The sequence below is a fragment of the Furipterus horrens genome, unplaced genomic scaffold (genome assembly GCF_987537825.1).
Source record: "Furipterus horrens unplaced genomic scaffold, mFurHor1.1.pri manual_scaffold_17, whole genome shotgun sequence".
NCBI classification, from domain to species: Eukaryota; Metazoa; Chordata; class Mammalia; order Chiroptera; family Furipteridae; genus Furipterus; species Furipterus horrens.
Window position 1 is genome coordinate 52,267,410 of NW_028327187.1, and position 16,931 is coordinate 52,284,340.

General features: G+C 39.5%; 1 protein-coding gene across 1 annotated transcript in view; it reads left to right on the forward strand.

Annotated features, from left to right (window-relative positions):
- The window catches only part of COL4A6 (collagen type IV alpha 6 chain), a 349,822-nt gene that overhangs the window by 181,787 nt on the left and 151,104 nt on the right, over window positions 1-16,931 (forward strand).

The following is a 16,931-nucleotide window of genomic DNA, read 5'->3' on the forward strand; positions in this document are numbered from 1 at the left end:
AAGCCTCTTAGAAATGATGGTGGTTAAGATGCAATTGAGCACTCTTTTACTATGATATGATACTTTAAAAATGACTTGGTCAGAGGGTGTTTTTCTACCAGGGTTCTAAGCTGTTATATATTCACTGTGATACACACTTTCCAACTGCATGACCCTGAGTAGTAACTTAAGTTCTTTCTGCTTCATTTCCCTTATATATGAAGCATGAATGATAGTACCTCCTTCATAAGACTTGTCTGAGCATTGAATAAGACCATTCTTATAAGGTGATTAACACAGACCTGACATGCAATAAATTCTAGATATTTATTATTACGTGCAAACATTATAATGTGTTTTATATACATTTTGGTTTCTTGTGAACCTCTGTAATAGGTTTTCATTTTTATTTTTTATAAAAAATAAAATATAAATTATATATTATATATACAGTGTGCTCAAATCAGAAGCATACAGCACAAACAAGTTTTACAAAGTTAATACACCCAACCTTCAGTCAAGATGGAGGCACAGGTAGACATGCTTCGCCTCCTTGCACAACCATGGAAATAATTGCACCCAGATCTCAAAACAAATAACACCCAGAACCATTAGAAAGTCGAGTAGTATGGAAGTCTGACAACCAAGGATTTAAAGAAGCCACATTCATCCAGACAAGCAGGAGGGGTGAAATCATGGGGATGGGGCAGAAATGCAGTGTGGAGTGGAGAGAAGGTGGTGGTGGCAGCAACTGCAGTGGAATGGATGGTCCCAGATTCACATGTGGTGGGAAAAAATTGGGAGGTATACCCTGGGAGCAAGTGATACAAGCCCAAGGACAGACCATATAGTCAAAGATCCAGCACCAGGAAGATAAATCTTCATTACCACTAGTTGTAAAAACCAGTTGGGGTTGGGGCGGCAGAAGAAACTGCAGAATTTTTGCTGCTTAAAGGGATCACGTGATCTTAGAACATGCACAAACCCCAGAGTAGCAACTTGAAGGGCGCCAGTTACATACAGGTGGTAAGTGAAGTGAGTGGAAACAGGGTGAGTGTCCCGCAAAGCTCCAGAAGCCAAGCAGTGGCATTGTCCCCTTTCCAAGATCTTTCTCCACACAGAGCCACAGAGCAGTAAAGTGGGCTGTCCCACCCTGGCGAATACCTAAGGCTCTGCCCTGTACAATTTAACAGGTATGCTAAGACAGGGAGTCAAAGCAACTCTACCTAATACACAGAAACAAACAAAGGGAGGCTAGAAAATTGAGGAGACAAAGAAATATGACCCAAATGAAAAAAAAAAAAACAGAACAAAACCCTAGAAAAAGAACTAAATGAAATGGAGATAGCCAACCTATCAGATGAAAAGTTCAAAACACTGGTGATAAGAATGCCCAGAAAACTCACTGAGTACAGCAAGAACATAAAGAAAGAAATGAAGGTTACACTAAGTAAAATAAAGAAATCTCCACAGGGAACCAACAGTGACAGGAAAGAAGCTTGGATTCAAATAAACAGTTTGGAACATAAGGACAAAATGAACAGAAAGAAGAAACAATAATTAAAAAAAACAAGAACAGGCTTAGGAACCCCTGGGACAACTTTAAACATACTAACATCCAAATCATAGGGAGACAGAAGATGAGAGGAAGGACAAGAAATTAAAAACTTATTTGAAAAAATAATAAAAGAAAACTTCCCTAATTTGGCCAAGGAAATAGACATACAAGTCCAGAAAGCACAGAGGGTTCCGAACAAATTGGATTCAAAGAGGACCACACCAAGACACATCATAACTAAAATGCCAAAGACTAAAGACAAAGAGAGAATCTTAAAGCAGCAAGAGAAAAGAAGAGAGTTACCTACCAAGGATTTCCCAAAATCATCTGATTTCTCCAAAGAATCTTTGCAGACAAGAAAGGACTGGCAAGAAGTATTCAAAGTGATGAAAAGCAAGGACCTAAAACCAAGATTACTGTATTCAACAAAGCTATCATTTAGAATGGAAGGATAGATAACATGCTTCCCTGACAAGGTAAAGCTAAAGGAGTTCATCATCACCAAGACATTATTATATAAAATGTTAAAGGGACTTATTTAAGAAAATCAAAACTATGAACATTAAAATGACAGTAGCCTTGGTTGGTGTGACTCAGTGGATTGAGCACTGGCCTGCAAACCAAAAGGTCGCTGGTTTGATTCTCAGTCAGGGCAGATACCAGAGTTGTAGGCCAGGTCTCCAGTTAGGGGGCTGCAAGAGGCAACCAATCAATGTATCTCTCACACATTGATGTTTCTCTCTCCCTCTATTTTTCTCTCCATTCCCCTCTATCTAAAAAGTAAATAAATAAAATCTTAAAAAAACAAATATGTTTTAAAAAATAAAATAAAATGACAACAAATTCACATCTATCAACAACTGAATCTAAAGAAAACAAAAACAAACTAAGTAAACAATCAGAACAGGAACAGAATCATAGATACAGAAATCATTTGGAGGTTTATCAGCTGGGAGGGGGAAGGGAGAGAATGGGGAAAATGGTGCAAGGATTAAGAGGCATAATTAATAGGAACAAAATAGACAGGGAGGTCTTAAGAAAAGTATAGGAAAGAGTAAAGTCAAAGAACTTAGATGCATGACCCATGGACATGAAATAAGGGGGTAGGGATTGAGGAAGGAAAGGGAAGTACCAGGCAGAGTGGGGCAAAGGTGGAAAACTTGGGACAACTGTAATAGCACAGTCAATAAAATATACTTAAAAGAAGTTAACACACCCATGTAATCAACAATCAAATCAAAATATAGACCATTATCATCACCTCAGAAGTCTTCCATATTTCCCCTCCCAGGTATTGCCCACCATAATTAACTCCATTTATTTTTGTTTCTCTTCAGTTTCAGAGATCCTTCCTCCTCCATCTGTTATAATTTAATATAATGTAGGGGATATCTTTAAAACGTCCAAACCATACATTAGTAATATCTTTCCTCCAATATCTAATTTGAAGTAACATGGCCATTTATTTTTAAATAAGAATCACATGGTACTTTTGTCAGAAAATTACATGAGTGGTAATTTCTGAAGCAGTCACAGTCCCTTTAATTCAACTGATATTAAATGAGCACATACTAACACAAAAACCACATTAATGGAAAGAAAGGTGAATCAAAGACCTTTCTTCAGAGGTTCCAAGACCAATCAGAGTAACTTTTTCTTAGACATAGAAATCTACCTCAGTGCACACTCTGGATGTAATAATTGAAGTGCAAAATTCTGCATGTAAAATTACCGTTCACAGAAACAACTACAAAGAAAATCTCTAACATATTTTTGTTGGTAATTCATCTAACAAAAAGGATATTGAACACTTTACAGATGATTTTTTTAAATTTTACTAATAGACATAAAAGTACTAAATGAATACTGGATACACAATGTTGGCAGATAGGATGACTTATCATTGTAAAGTCAGTCTGTCACACTGCACATCACAAATGAATTATGGGGGTGTGGAGCTCTTGATCCCTTTGACTCTTTGTGTGGTCAGGAAAAGCCATATCTCCCAAGCTTGTGACCTCCAACTCTGGCCCTAACAGCCCCATCAGTTTACCACAATATGCTGAGAACATACAGCCCTATACTTTATGTGTCATGACATGGAAAAGATTGAGAAGCATTGCTACATGGAGAAAAATAAAGTTGGATTGCTACCACCAATCACATACAAAGTTAGATTAAAAGCCTAAATCCGAAAGATAAAACTATAAATGTAGAAGAATTTCTTTATAATTTGAGATAGTGTAGGCCTTCATAAATAAGACCCCAAAGTACAAAACTAAGGTAAAAAAAGTCATGAAGTTTACTACAATAAACTTAAGACTTTTAATTCAATGAAGGACACCATATCTGAAACCAACAAGGCACTGATATCTAGCATGTCTAAAGAACTTTGGTAAATTAACAAGAAAGGGACAGAAAATACAATAGAAAAAAAATGAGCAAAGTGTATTCACAGAATGGAAAACTCCTAGAAGGGGTAATGGAGTTGGATCACAAGCATATAAAGAGATGATCAATCTTAGTAGTGTTCAAAGAAATAGAAATTAAAATAACTGTGAGATACCCAGTTATATTGACCAAATGGACACAAATTAAAAAGTCAGATAATACCAGTGTTTGTGAACATGTGGGGGAAAAGGAATGCCCATGTATTGCTGGTGGAAATATAAATTGGGATAGCATTTTGAAGGGCAATATAATAGCATTTATTGACAGTAGCTATGTGTATATTCCTACAACCCAACAGTTTCACTCCTGAGTGTGTATCCTGGAGAACTTCTCCATTGTTCTAAACGGGAGGTTTTTGAGGATATTTATCACAGAATCATTTGTGTAAGAGACTGGACACAAACTACATTGTCCACCTGTGAGAGACATACATTTAACACGTAATGAATACATACTATGCATACTAACAAGAATTAGAAGCAATAAAGTAGTAGTGCAAATACAAATGTAGATCTTGAAAAATTTTTTTGAAAAATAAGTAATAGAATGATGTCAATACCACAATAATATTTACATCAATTTAAATGCACATATACACATGAATAACCAGGTATGGATAGAGGTTTTATATGGATTAGATCCTGAACTTACATACTTACATTAAATACTTTAGAGAAGGTTACTGTGAGGGGACAGGTATGAGATTAGAGATTTGGATAAATGAAAATAATAAAAAGAAAAGAAGGGGCCTTATGTGGACTAATGATGATATTTGCCATGAACTCAGGGATTATAATTATTCAATAACTCAGCTCTCTACAGCTGAATTCCAAAGCAGATAGTCGTCGTCGGCAGCCGTCCATCTCGAGAGACGATGGTGTAGCTTCTTAAGAGTCTATCTGCACCGCCGAGAATGGTTGTGCAGTCCGACTCGGGAGTGACACGGTATCTGTCTCCTCCCGTGTTGAATCGACATCTTGCGATGATGCTGAAGCTACAGAGCCTGGGCAGGGTAATATGGAGGGTCTGCTGTTGCCCATGCAGTAGACCCCCCTCTCTTCGCAGCTGAAGGGTCCAAGGGAAAGACGGAGTCAATACAGCTTGGCTTCAGGTGCGCCGCAGGAGTTGCCGGTGTTGACTACAACGTCAAACCGCCTTAGGGACTCCGGCTCCGGATTTTCTGTTGGGGTTTACTCCCTTAGCCTTTCCCCTGAAGAGGTATGCCGCAAGGCAGCGGAGGTTTTTTGGAGTCAGAGTTTTCCTTCTCTGATGTACCCTGACTGGAAGATCGAACCAGTGACACTTAGCTCGCAGGCCGATGCTCAATCCACTGAGCTAAACCAGCCAGGGCAAAGCAGATAGTAAGTGTTATAATAAGGGATACATTAAGTCCAACCAGGAAAATCTGAGAAGTATTTTTGGAAGAAGTCAGATTTGAGCTGAACTTTGAAAAATGGACAGAGCCTTGGTAGAGCATTCTGAAAAAGAAGGTTAATTTTGGCAAGGAAACCACTTGGCTGGAAGCCAGCTGGTGAGAAAGTGCAGGATGAATTTAAGTATCAACAAGGAGACCACTAAGCCTGGAGTCTAGGGCAGGTAGGTGTGTTTAGTGGAAAATAAGCCTGCAAGGACAGTGGTAGCTGAGTGGTGAAGGACTTTCAATGCCTGGTTAAGAAGTATGGATTTTATTTCCAAGATAGCAGAGAGTGATTTACAGTTTTGAGCAGAGGAGCAATAGAATCAGATATAGAAAAGAATACTGTCCATTGTTAGATAGATTACAGCAAAGTTTAACTGGACACAGAGATAACTTCCAGAGGCTGTTGTCACTATGCAGGTGGATATGGATTTGGGAAATTGACAGAACCTGGAAAATAAATTCCAGTGGCACCTCATCCTTACAGAGGAGGTGTTAGAAGCTGTAGGAGGAAGATTAAATTACCAAGAGGGGAGCAAGACCCTTTGGGAAAATGGAAGGGGCTAGTGAAGGGGACTGTGAGAGGATAAAACTGAAGAACCCATAGTATAGTGCAATGAAAGCCAAAGAGAGGGTTTCAGAAGGGGAAAAATATTCAGCAATGAAAAATGTCATAAAGAAGGTCTGTGAAATTAGAATTTAGCAGAGGTCACTGGTTACGCTCCAGAGAGTACTTTCAAGAGAGAGGAGTATGTAGACCCTGATTGCCAGGGGTTGGGGAGAATGGTAGGAGAGAAAGTGGAGGCAGTGAGTTTTGGCTAGTCTTTCAAGAGGTTTGTTCTGGGCAGGTGGTGGAGAGATATGGTGGTTGCTTATGGGGAATGATAGTCAGGTAGTCAGAGAAATTTTTTTTTAATTTTAATTTTTAATGTCTGCCAAACAGAGCATGTTTTAAAGACCAAAGGAAAGCAAACAATGAAGAAAATATAAGGGAGAGGGATGAGAGTTACTGGTCCTAAAAATTAAGATGGTCCCTCTGAACCCCAGAGAAGCCTACCCGGCAATGCTCAATGAAAGCTAGCCTTGCTGTGCCTTGATTTACACCATTACCCTCATCATGTTCATTTGCTTTGCCTTTGGGAGACCTTCCCTCTCCCAGATTTACTTACTAAAGCTTCCCTCCCCACATTACACCCCTTCACTTTTTTTTCTAGGTTCAAGAGACTGGTTGAAACTTTACTAACAAAGAAACTTCTCTTTGTCAGTCAGCAAGTCAAGAGAAATAATTAGCTTCTAGGTTCCCAAGCCAAAAGACCAGAAGTAGTCAAAGCCATGAAGGAGAAAGTACCTGAAGATTTGTTTTACAGGATAATTTTTACTACCCTTGGCTATGGCAGGCTTCATTGAGGTTTTTATCTCTGTGGAATTTCCTGTTAACTTTTTCTGAAAGATTGCGAACACCAGATATAGAAGCTTTTAAAATCCTCATAAAACCAGAGAATTAAAAAAGCGATAATGTATGGAAAAATAAGGGGTGCATAGGGCTTCCTACCTAGTTAATCTCCAAAATCAGGTTCTTGGACTGGCCATCTTCCTTTCCATCTCTTTCTCCCCCAGGTCCTAGGGATTGGCTCATTTAGCTTCCTTTGCCAGCAGTCACACCCTCCTTTCACAACTTCCCACCTAGATTCTTCTCAGAATAGTTTCCTGATTTATTCCTAGCTCTGCTTTCTCTGGGATCCAGATAATTGTTTTAAGTTGTTTAAAGTGCTTTCCCTGCTACTATCTCTAAGGAAACAGTAGGGCAGAATGAGATATGACAAAAATGTAAATGACTCTGTGGAAGAGGGGAAGGTAAAGAGGACCAATGATTCTGACAAAACAGGAGTCTTCAGTGAGCTGTGAACATGTGAGCTAACTTCTTCCTTCTCTACACATGCTATTGACTCTGCCCTGAGAGTTGGCACCATTATCTCTGCATCAACCTAACTCATCTCTTTTCTTCTTGTCTTTTTCTTTTAAAATTTATTTTTAATTACCATTTAGTCCTCTTACACTCCCCTCCCCCAACAATCACCACATTGTTGTCCATACCCATGAGTCCTTTTTCTTTTTGTTCAATCCTTCTAACATCGCCCCTCTTAGCTGTCTGTCATCCGAATCTCAATCTATGAGTCTGTTTTGCTTGTTATTTCAGTTTGTACATTAGATTCCACGTATGTGTGAAATCATATGGTATTTGTCTTCCTCTGATTAATTTTTCTTCACTTAAAATATGTTCTCCAGTTCCATTCATACTGTTGCAAAGGGTTTGTTTTTTTTACAGCCTAGTAGTGTTCCATTGTATAAATGTCCCATAGGTGTTTTATTCACTCATCTACTTATGGACACTTGAGCTGCTTCCATAGCTTGACAACTGTAGATAACGCTTCAACGAACATAAGGGTGGTAATGTTCCTTCAAATTAGTGTTTTGGATTCCTTTGGATATATTCCCAGAAGTGGAATCACTAGGTCAAGAGGCAGATTCATTTTTATTTTTGAGGTATCTCCATACAGCTTTCCACAGTGGCCGTACCAATCTTTGTTCCTACCAAAAATGAAAAGGGTTCTCCTTTCTCTGCATCCTCACCAGTTGTTTCTTGATTTATTTTTTATATATGTTCTATTGATTATGCTATTACAGTTGTCCCAATTTCTTTTCCCTCTGTTCCCCTTCAATCAGTGACCCCCCTCACTCCAGTTGTGCCCCTCTTTTAGTCCATGTCCATTGGTTGTGCATATAGTTCTTCTCAATATCTTCCTATCTACTCCACTCCCTCCTACTATGCTTCTTAATTCCTGCATCACCTCCCTCCCTTTTCCCCCTTCCCCCTCCCCGCTGACCTCCCCCCAGTATGTTCCCCATACCTATAATTCTTTTTCAACTCTCGTTGCCTACTTAGTTTGCCTTTGTTTCAGTTCCCTAGCATCTGTTTTTGGTTGTTGTGATACTGTTTTCATTCTAATGTTCATAGTTTTGATCCTCTTTCTCCTAAGCAAGTCCCTTTAACATTTCATATAACAGTGGTTAGGATCTGATGAACTCCTTCAGTTTTACTTTGTCCTGGAAGCACTTTCTCTGCCTTTCTATTGTGAATGACAGCTTTGCTAGATAGAGTAATTGCGGTTGTAGGTTTTTGCTTTTCATTACTTTGAATATTTCTTGCCAGTCCCTTCTTGCCTACAGAGTCTCCTTTGAGAAATCAGCTGGTAGTCTAATTGGGACCCCTTTGTACATAATTGTTTTCTTCTCTCTTACTGCTTTTAAGATTCTCTCCTTATTCTTAATTTTTGACATTTTGATTATAATGTGTCTTGGTGTGATTCTCTCTGGGTCCAGTTTATTTGGAGCTCTCTGTGCTTCCTGGACCTGTAAGTCTATTTCCTTTCCCAAGTTAGGGAAGTTCTGATTCATTATTGTTTCACATAACTTTTCAATTTCTAGTTCTTCTTCTTCACCTTCTGGCAATCCTATAATTTTTATTTATTTATTTATTTTTCATTTATTTTTTGGTTTTTCAATTACAGTTGTCCCATTTTTCCCCCATTGCTCCCCACACCCATCCCATCCTTTCTCCCACAATCATATCCCTCACCGTTGTCCATGTCCATGAGTCATTCATACACGTTCCTTGACTAGACCCTTCCCTTACTTATCCCCCTTCTCTCCCTCCCCCCTCGCCGCTACTGACTACTATTCTAGTCTTTGCCTACTTAGTTCATTTGTTTGTTACTCTTTAGCTTCCTGTATTAGGTGATATCATATGGTATTTTGCTTTATTTGCCTGGCTTATTTCACTAAGCATAATTCTCTCTAGTTCCATCAATGCTGTCGCAAATGGCAGGAGTGCCTTCTTTCTTTCTGCTACATAGTATTTCATTGTGTAGATGTATCACAGTTTTTTGATCCACTTATCTACAGATGGGCACTTAGGCTGTTTCCAGTACTTAGCTATTGTAAACAGGGCTGCTATGAACATAGGGGTGCATAGGATTTTTTAAATCAGGGTTTTAGGATTTTTTGGGTATAATCCTAGCAGTGGAATCGCTGGTTCAAAAGGCAGTTCTATTTTTAGTTTTTTGAGGTAATTCCATACTGTTTTCCATAGTGGCTGCACTAGTCTGCATTCCCGCCAACAGTGCAGTAGGGTTCCTGTTTCTCCACATCCTCGCCAGCATTTGTTGTTTGTTGATTTGTTGATGATGGCCATTCTGAGAGGTGTAAAGTGGTATCTCATTGTGGTTTTTACTTGCATCTCTCTGATGGCCAATGATGTTGAGCATTTCCTCATGTGTCTATGGACCTTCTGTATGTCCTCTTTGGAGAAGTGTTTGTTCAGGTCCTTTGCCCATTTTTTAATTGGGTTGTCCATTTTCTTGATGTCGAATCATACAAGCTGTTTATATATTTTGGAGATCAGTCCCCTGTCTGAGATATCATCAGCAAATATTTTCCCATATGGTTGGTTTCCTTCTCTTCTTGCTGATGTTTTCTTTTGTTGAGCAGAAACTCTTTAGTTTGATGTAGTCCCATTTGTTTATTTTTTCCTTTATTTCTCTTGCCTTAGGAGATGTATCCGTGAAGATATTGTTACATGGGATATCTGAAAGTTTTCTGCCTATGTTTTCCTCTAGGATTTTTATGGTATCACGGCTTACATTTAAGTCTTTAATCCATCTTGAGTTTATTCTTGTGTGTGGTGTAAGTTGGTGGTCTAGTTTCATTTTCTTGCACGTCCCTGTTCAGTTCTCCCAGCACCATTTGTTAAAGAGGCTCTTCTCACTCCATTTTATGTTCCTTCCTCCTTTATCAAAGATTAGTTGACCATAGAGGTCTGGGTTTATTTCCGAGCTCTCTATTCTGTTTCACTGATCTATATGTCTGTTCTTATGCCAGTACCGGACTGTTTTGATCACAGTGGCTTTGTAGTATTGTTTGATGTCTGGTATCGTGATTCCTCCTGCTGTGTTCTTCTGTCTCAAGATTGCTTTTGCTATTCGGGGTCTTTTTTGGTTCCATATGAATTTTTGGAGGATTTGTTCTAGGTCAGTGAAATATGTCATTGGTATTTTAATAGGGATTGCATTGAATCTGCAAATTGCTTTGGATAGTATGGCCATTTTGATGATGTTGATTCTTCCCATCCAACAAAATGGTATTTGCTTCCATTTATTTGTATCTTCCTTAATTTCTTTCTTCAATGTTGCATAATTTTCAGTGTACAGTTTTTTTATCTCTTTGGTTAAGTTTATTCCTAGGTACTTTATTTTTCTTGTTGCTATAGTAAATGATATTTTCTTTTTTGCCTCTGTCTCTGATATATTATTGTTGGTCTACAGAAATGCCTTAGATTTCTGTATATTTATTTTGTACCCCGCTATTTTGCCAAATTCAATTATTATATCGAGTAGTCTTTTAGTGGGGTTTATAGGGCTTTCTAGGTATACTATCATGTCATTTGCAAATAATAATAGTTTTACTTCTTCTTTCCCAATGTGGATGCCTTTTATTTCTTTGTCTTGTCTGATTGCTGTGGCTAGGACTTCCAACACTATGTTGAATAGAAGTGGGGAGAGTGGACAGCCTTGTCTAGTTCCTGATTTCAGGGGGAATGCTTTCAGTTTTTGTCCATTGAGTATGATGTTGGCTTCAGGCTTCTCATATAGAGCCTTAATTATGTTAAAGTATGCTCCCTTTATTTCCATTTTGCTGAGTGTTTTCATCATAAATGGGTGTTGTACTTTACCAAATGCTTTGTCTGCATCTATAGATATGATCATGTGATTTTTGTCTTTCATTTTGTTTAGGTGATGTATTATATTTATTGATTTGCAAATATTAAACCATCCTTGCATCCCTGGGATGAATCCCACCTTATCGTGGTGTATGATCTCTTTAATGTATTGCTGGATCCTGTTTGCCAAAATTATTGAGGATTTTAGCATCTGTGATCATCAGTGATATTGGCCTGTAGTTTTCTTTCTTTGTTGTGTGCTGACCTGGTTTTTGGATTAGGGTAATACTGGCTTCATAGAAAGAGTTTGGGATTTTTCCCTCCTCTTGGATTTTTTGGAATAGTTTGAGGAGGGTAGGAGTTAGTTCTTCCCTAAATGTTTTGTAAAATTTGCCTGTGAAGCCATCCAGTCCAGGGCTTTTGTGTGCAGGGAGATTTTTGATTACTGTTTCAATTTCCTTCTTTGTTATTGGTCTGTTGAGACTTTCTACTTATTCTTGATTCAGTTTTGGAAGGTTATATATTTCTAGAAATCTGTCCTGTCCATTTATTCTAGGTTGTCAAATTTCTTGCCATATAGTTGTTTGTAGTAATTTCTTCTAATTGTTTGTATTTCTGAGGTATCAGTCGTGATTTCTCCTCTTTCATTTCTGATTTTGTTTATTTGGGGCTTCTCTCTTTCTTTCTTAATGAGCCTGGCTAGAGGCTTGTCGATTTTGTTTATTTTTTCAAAGAACCAGCTCCTAGTTTTGTTGATTTTTTGGATTGTTTGTTTAGTTTCTATGTCGTTTAATTCTGCTTTGATCTTGATGATTTCCTTTCTTATTTTTGCCCTAGGTTTTGTTTGTTGTTGTTGTTCTAGTTCTTGTAGCTCTAGGATTAGATTTTTTATTTGAGATTCTTCTAGTCTTTTCAGATATGCCTGTATTGCTATGAACTTCCTTCTTAGGACTGGTTTTGCTGTGTCCCATAGGTTTTGGGCTGTCCTGTGTTCATTGTCATTAGTTTCTAGAAATTTCTTGATTTCTACTTTGATGTCATTGTTAACCCATTCATTATTTAATAGCGTGTTATTCATTCTCCATGAGTTTGGGTGTCTTTTTTTTTTTTTTTTCTCTGAGGTTGCTTTTTAGTTTCAAGGCATTGTGGTCTGAAAAGATGCTTGATATGATTTCAATTTTCTTGAATTTGTTGAGGCTTTTTTTGTGTCCTATTATGTGGTCTATCTTTGAATATGTCCCATGTGCCTTTGAAAAGAATGTATATTTTTCTTCTTTGGGGTGAAAAGTTCTATATATATCAGTTAACTCCATGTGGTTTAGTGTGTTGTTCAATGCCTGTATATCCTTCGTGTTTCTTTGCTTGGATGATCTGTCTATTGTTGATAATGGAGTGTTGAAGTCCCCTATTGTGAGTGTGTTGTTGTTAATATCCTTCTTGTCGTCTTCTAGTATTTTGCTTTATGTATTTGGGTGCTCCTATGTTGGGTGCATATATGTTTATCAGTTTTATATCTTCTTGATGGATTGTTCCTTTAAGTATTTTGAAATGTCCTTCTTTGTCTCTTTTTATTGCCCTTGCTTTGAAATTTGTTTTGTCTGATATGAGGACTGCTACCCCAGCTTCTTTTTCAGGTCTGCTTGCTTGGAATATTTTTTTATATCCCTTTTCTTTCAGTCTATGTAAATCTTTTGTTTTGAGGTGTGTTTCTTGTAGACAGCAAATATGTGGGTCCTGTTTTCTGATCCATTCCGTTACCCTATGTCTTTTAATGGGAGCATTTAATCCATTTACATTTAAGGTTATTATTGACATGTATTTATTCATTTCTTTTTGTATCTCTGTTCCTCTACCCTTTTTTTTGTTTGTTTTTTCTCTTCCTTTTTCTTAGAATATTCCCTTTAGCATCTCTTGCAATGCTGGTTTGGTGGAGATGTATTCTTTTAGTCTTCCTTTGTCTGAGAATCTCCTTATTTCACCTTCTATTTTGAATGAGAGCCTTGCTGGGTAGAGTATTCTTGGTTGTAGGCCTTTGTTTTTCATTGCTTGAAATATTTTTGACCATTCCCTTCTGGCTTGTAATGTTTCTGTTGAGAAATTGGTCGATAGCCTTATTGGAGCTCCCTTGTAAGTTATTTGCTGTTTTTCTCTTACTTCTTTTAGGATTCTCTCTTTGTCTCAGAATGTTGCCATTTTAACTATGATGTGCCTTGGAGTGGGTTTTTGGGGGCTCCTCTTTATTGGAACTCTCTGTGCTTCCTGGACTTGCATAACGTTTTCTCCCATGAGGTTCGGAAAATTTTTTGTCACTATTTCTCCTATCAGTTTTTCAATTCCATGCTCCTTTTCTTCTCCCTCTCTTATTCCGATGATCGTGATACTATTTCTTCTCATGCTATCCTGTAATTCCCTTATATCTTGTTCATATTTTTTCAATCTTTTTTTATTTTGCTGTATCATTTGAGAATTATTTCCTATATTATCCTCTAACTCACTAATCCGATCCTCTGCTTCGTTTAGTCTGCTTTTGACTGATTCTACTGTGTTTTTCAGTTCAGAGATTGCATTCTTCATTTCTTCCTGGTTCTTGTTGATAGTTTCTATGTTTTTTTTTTTTTTTTTTTTTTTTATGCTGGTGTAGTTCTCTGCCAGTTCCCTGTAATATTTTCTTGGAGCTGTTGATAACTTCCTTGGAGGCTGTCATAGTTTTTTTTCAGGTTTTCAAGCATATTGAGCTTCTTCACCACCATTGTTTTGAATTCCATGTCTGATATTTGGTCTATGTCTATTCCATCTACATCTCTTTCTGGGGATTCCTCTTTTCTTTTCATTGAGAAGTTGTTTCTGCATCTTACCATGTTGGATTCCTCTTGTTTGTTTTTGTTATTTGGATTTGACTGCTTTGCCTTCTCACCTTTGTGGTATGAGAATTTTTATGGTAGATCTGGGGGTTTCAGTGGTGCAGTCTATTTGATCTCCTGAGCCTGATATTCTTGGGGTACCTTTTATATCATTTGTTTATGCTGTCTGGTTATATTTCAGATGTTTTTTTATTAGAATCTTCCTTCTGGCTAGTTGATTGAGAGTCACTCTATCCACTTTATCTTGAATTCTTTTGTGCAGATGTCAGTTCAGCATTTGTGTGTTGTCTTGTTTTTCTCTATCCACAGCTGGTCTAATGAGGTGGTTCAGAGGTTTCTGTTCCTTGCAGCAGTGGGCCCCCGCATGGCTCGTTTTTTTGGTGTCTATTGGAGCTAGCCACAGTGTCTTTGCAGGCACACCTGTGAGCGGGTAAGGTGGCCTGAGAGCTTGCCTCAGGCGTGTTGTGTAGTGCTCTTGGAGTTTCCCAAGGTGCCCAGGGAGTTATCCTCAGGTTTGCCGCACTGTGCTCCAGGAGTTGGTCTCTCACCTTCCAGTGCTGCACCCCAGACACTCGTGTTCAGTGGAAGTGAGCGATTGGTGCCTATTGATGTCAGTGAGGTATTTTTGCACTCGCCTTCCCCTGCTCGCCCAGGGCAGCCGGGGAGCTAGCCTCAGCGCAGCGCTCAGGTGAGTGTCTGTGAGTCGCTGCTGCCTGCTGTTCCTGCGCCACAGCTGCCCACCATTCGGCACCCGCCTGGGTGGGCACGAGCCGAGCCTCAGCGAATGCTTTGCATTCTGGCCTGACACTCGGGCCTGGCTCCCACTGGAGCTGGCCAGGGGCGACTGCGCAAGTCTTGTGTATCCAGAGGTCCCTCCCTGCGCCCGTTTGGGCACTGATCTTATGTTTGTTGGGGTGTGTCTGAGGGGCCCCTGGACTCCCGGTCCTGCGCACCTGGTCCAGTGAATGAAGGCACTTCACTGTGCATGCCCGCGACCCAAGGGAAGGGTTGGGGGGTGAGCGCATGCACTTCTCTGCCTGCACTCCTCAAGAACGTGTTTTTACCCCCAAACTTTCCCCCCCTCTCCGCAGTTCACAAGAGAAAAATATAAAGAAAAAAATTATGATTTCACTTGCTCAGCAGCACGCTGTCTCCCGTCTTTCAGTGCCTGTGCCGCCTGGTCAAGTCTTGTCTCTGCCAGCCAGCAGAGATCCGCTTTCCTCCTGACTTCCCTCTGGGGAAGCCTGTGGTCGCCAAAAAGCCTTTGTGTCCTTTCAGCTGCAGCTCAGGCAGCCACCCCAGTCAGGAATCCTATTTCGTCCCTTTTTCTTCTTTATCCTCACTAAACATGTTGCTCCCAGATCGTTTTTCTCTAATCCAGCAGTGCCAAGGCTCGACTCCTGCCAGTGTCCAGCTGCTCACTGAGATGTTCTGTCTGCAATTATTCCAAACTATAGACGGGTCTCGGGAGCCTGAGAGTGCAGCCTCCCCTCACTCCTCTGCCATCTTCCTTGCAATCCTATAATTTGAATTTTGGCTCTCTTATAGCTGTCCCATAGGTTTCTGAGCCTCTCTTCTTTTTCCTCACTTTTTGTTTCCTCTTTCTGCACTGGTTGACTGTTTGTTCCTTCCCTATGTTCCAATTTGTTGATTCGATCCCTGGTTTTCCTTCCCTCGCCATTTATTTTGTATGTGTTTTCATTAGTTTCAGCAGGACTAGCCTTCATTCCTTCCCCTTCTTGGTTAAGATCTGCTATTAGTTCTGTAAGCTGTCTTATAAATATAACTCTGTACTGAGCCTCAGAAAGATTATCTATCTGCTGGTCTGATAAATCATGTATTTGCTGTCTGGTCAGCTGTACAATTGGGATCCCTGCCATCCTGACAATTTTATTTTTACCTTTCCTTCTTGGGCGGGGTTGTCACATCTCCTATGCTATAGGGGTCGGAGCCATGTGCACTTGTCACTACCTGGCAACCCTTCTCACCATACTGTGTCGCTTTGTGTGGGGGTGGGTGTCCAAGATGGATTCCTGCCGTTCACTCTTTGCTGAGAGACCAGGAGCCGCCTCCTCCATCCCCATGCCCTCTGGGCCTCACAGTCCAAAGCAGTGGGGGTCTGCCTTCCCAGCATTGGAATCACGAACTGACAGGTTTGGTCTGCAGGCAGGGCAGCTCCCCAGGCGCTTCTCGCCTTCCCTTAAATATGGGTGTCTATGCTTACCACAGTCCCGCTGCCCATCACTGCAGCTGCTGCTGCCAGCACAGCTTGACCTATCTGCCCCGGCTTCGCCCTGCCTACCCATCTGGACAAGCACCACTTGTTTATAACTTAATACGTTGGACTTCCATGTAACTTTAGTTTCTGGAACTTCTGGTTATTTCTGGTTTTGTGGTAGTTGTAGTCCTTCTTAATTGTGGAGGGAGATGGAGCATGTCAGTATAGGCCTCCGCCTTGGCCAAAAGTCCTGTTTGTTGATTTATTGATGACAGCCATTCTGACAGGTGTGAAATGGTATCTTATTGTGGTTTAATTTGCATTTCTCTGGTGAATAGTGACATTGAGCATCTTTTTGTATGCCTATGGGCCTTCTGTATGTCCTCTTTGGAGAAGTGTCTATTCAGGTCCTTTGCCCATTTTTTAAATTGGGTTGTCTTTTTGTATTATTAATGTTGAGTTTTTTAAGTTCTTTATGAATTTTGGATATCTACCCCTTATTGGATGTATTGGCAAATATGTTCTCCCATTCTGTGTGTTATCTTTTTATTTTGTCATTGAGTTCCTTTGTTTTGCAAACACTTTTTAGTTTCATGTAGTCCCATTTGTATATTTTTCTTTTGTTTCCCTTGCTGTGCAGATATATCCAATAAAATATTACTATGAACATT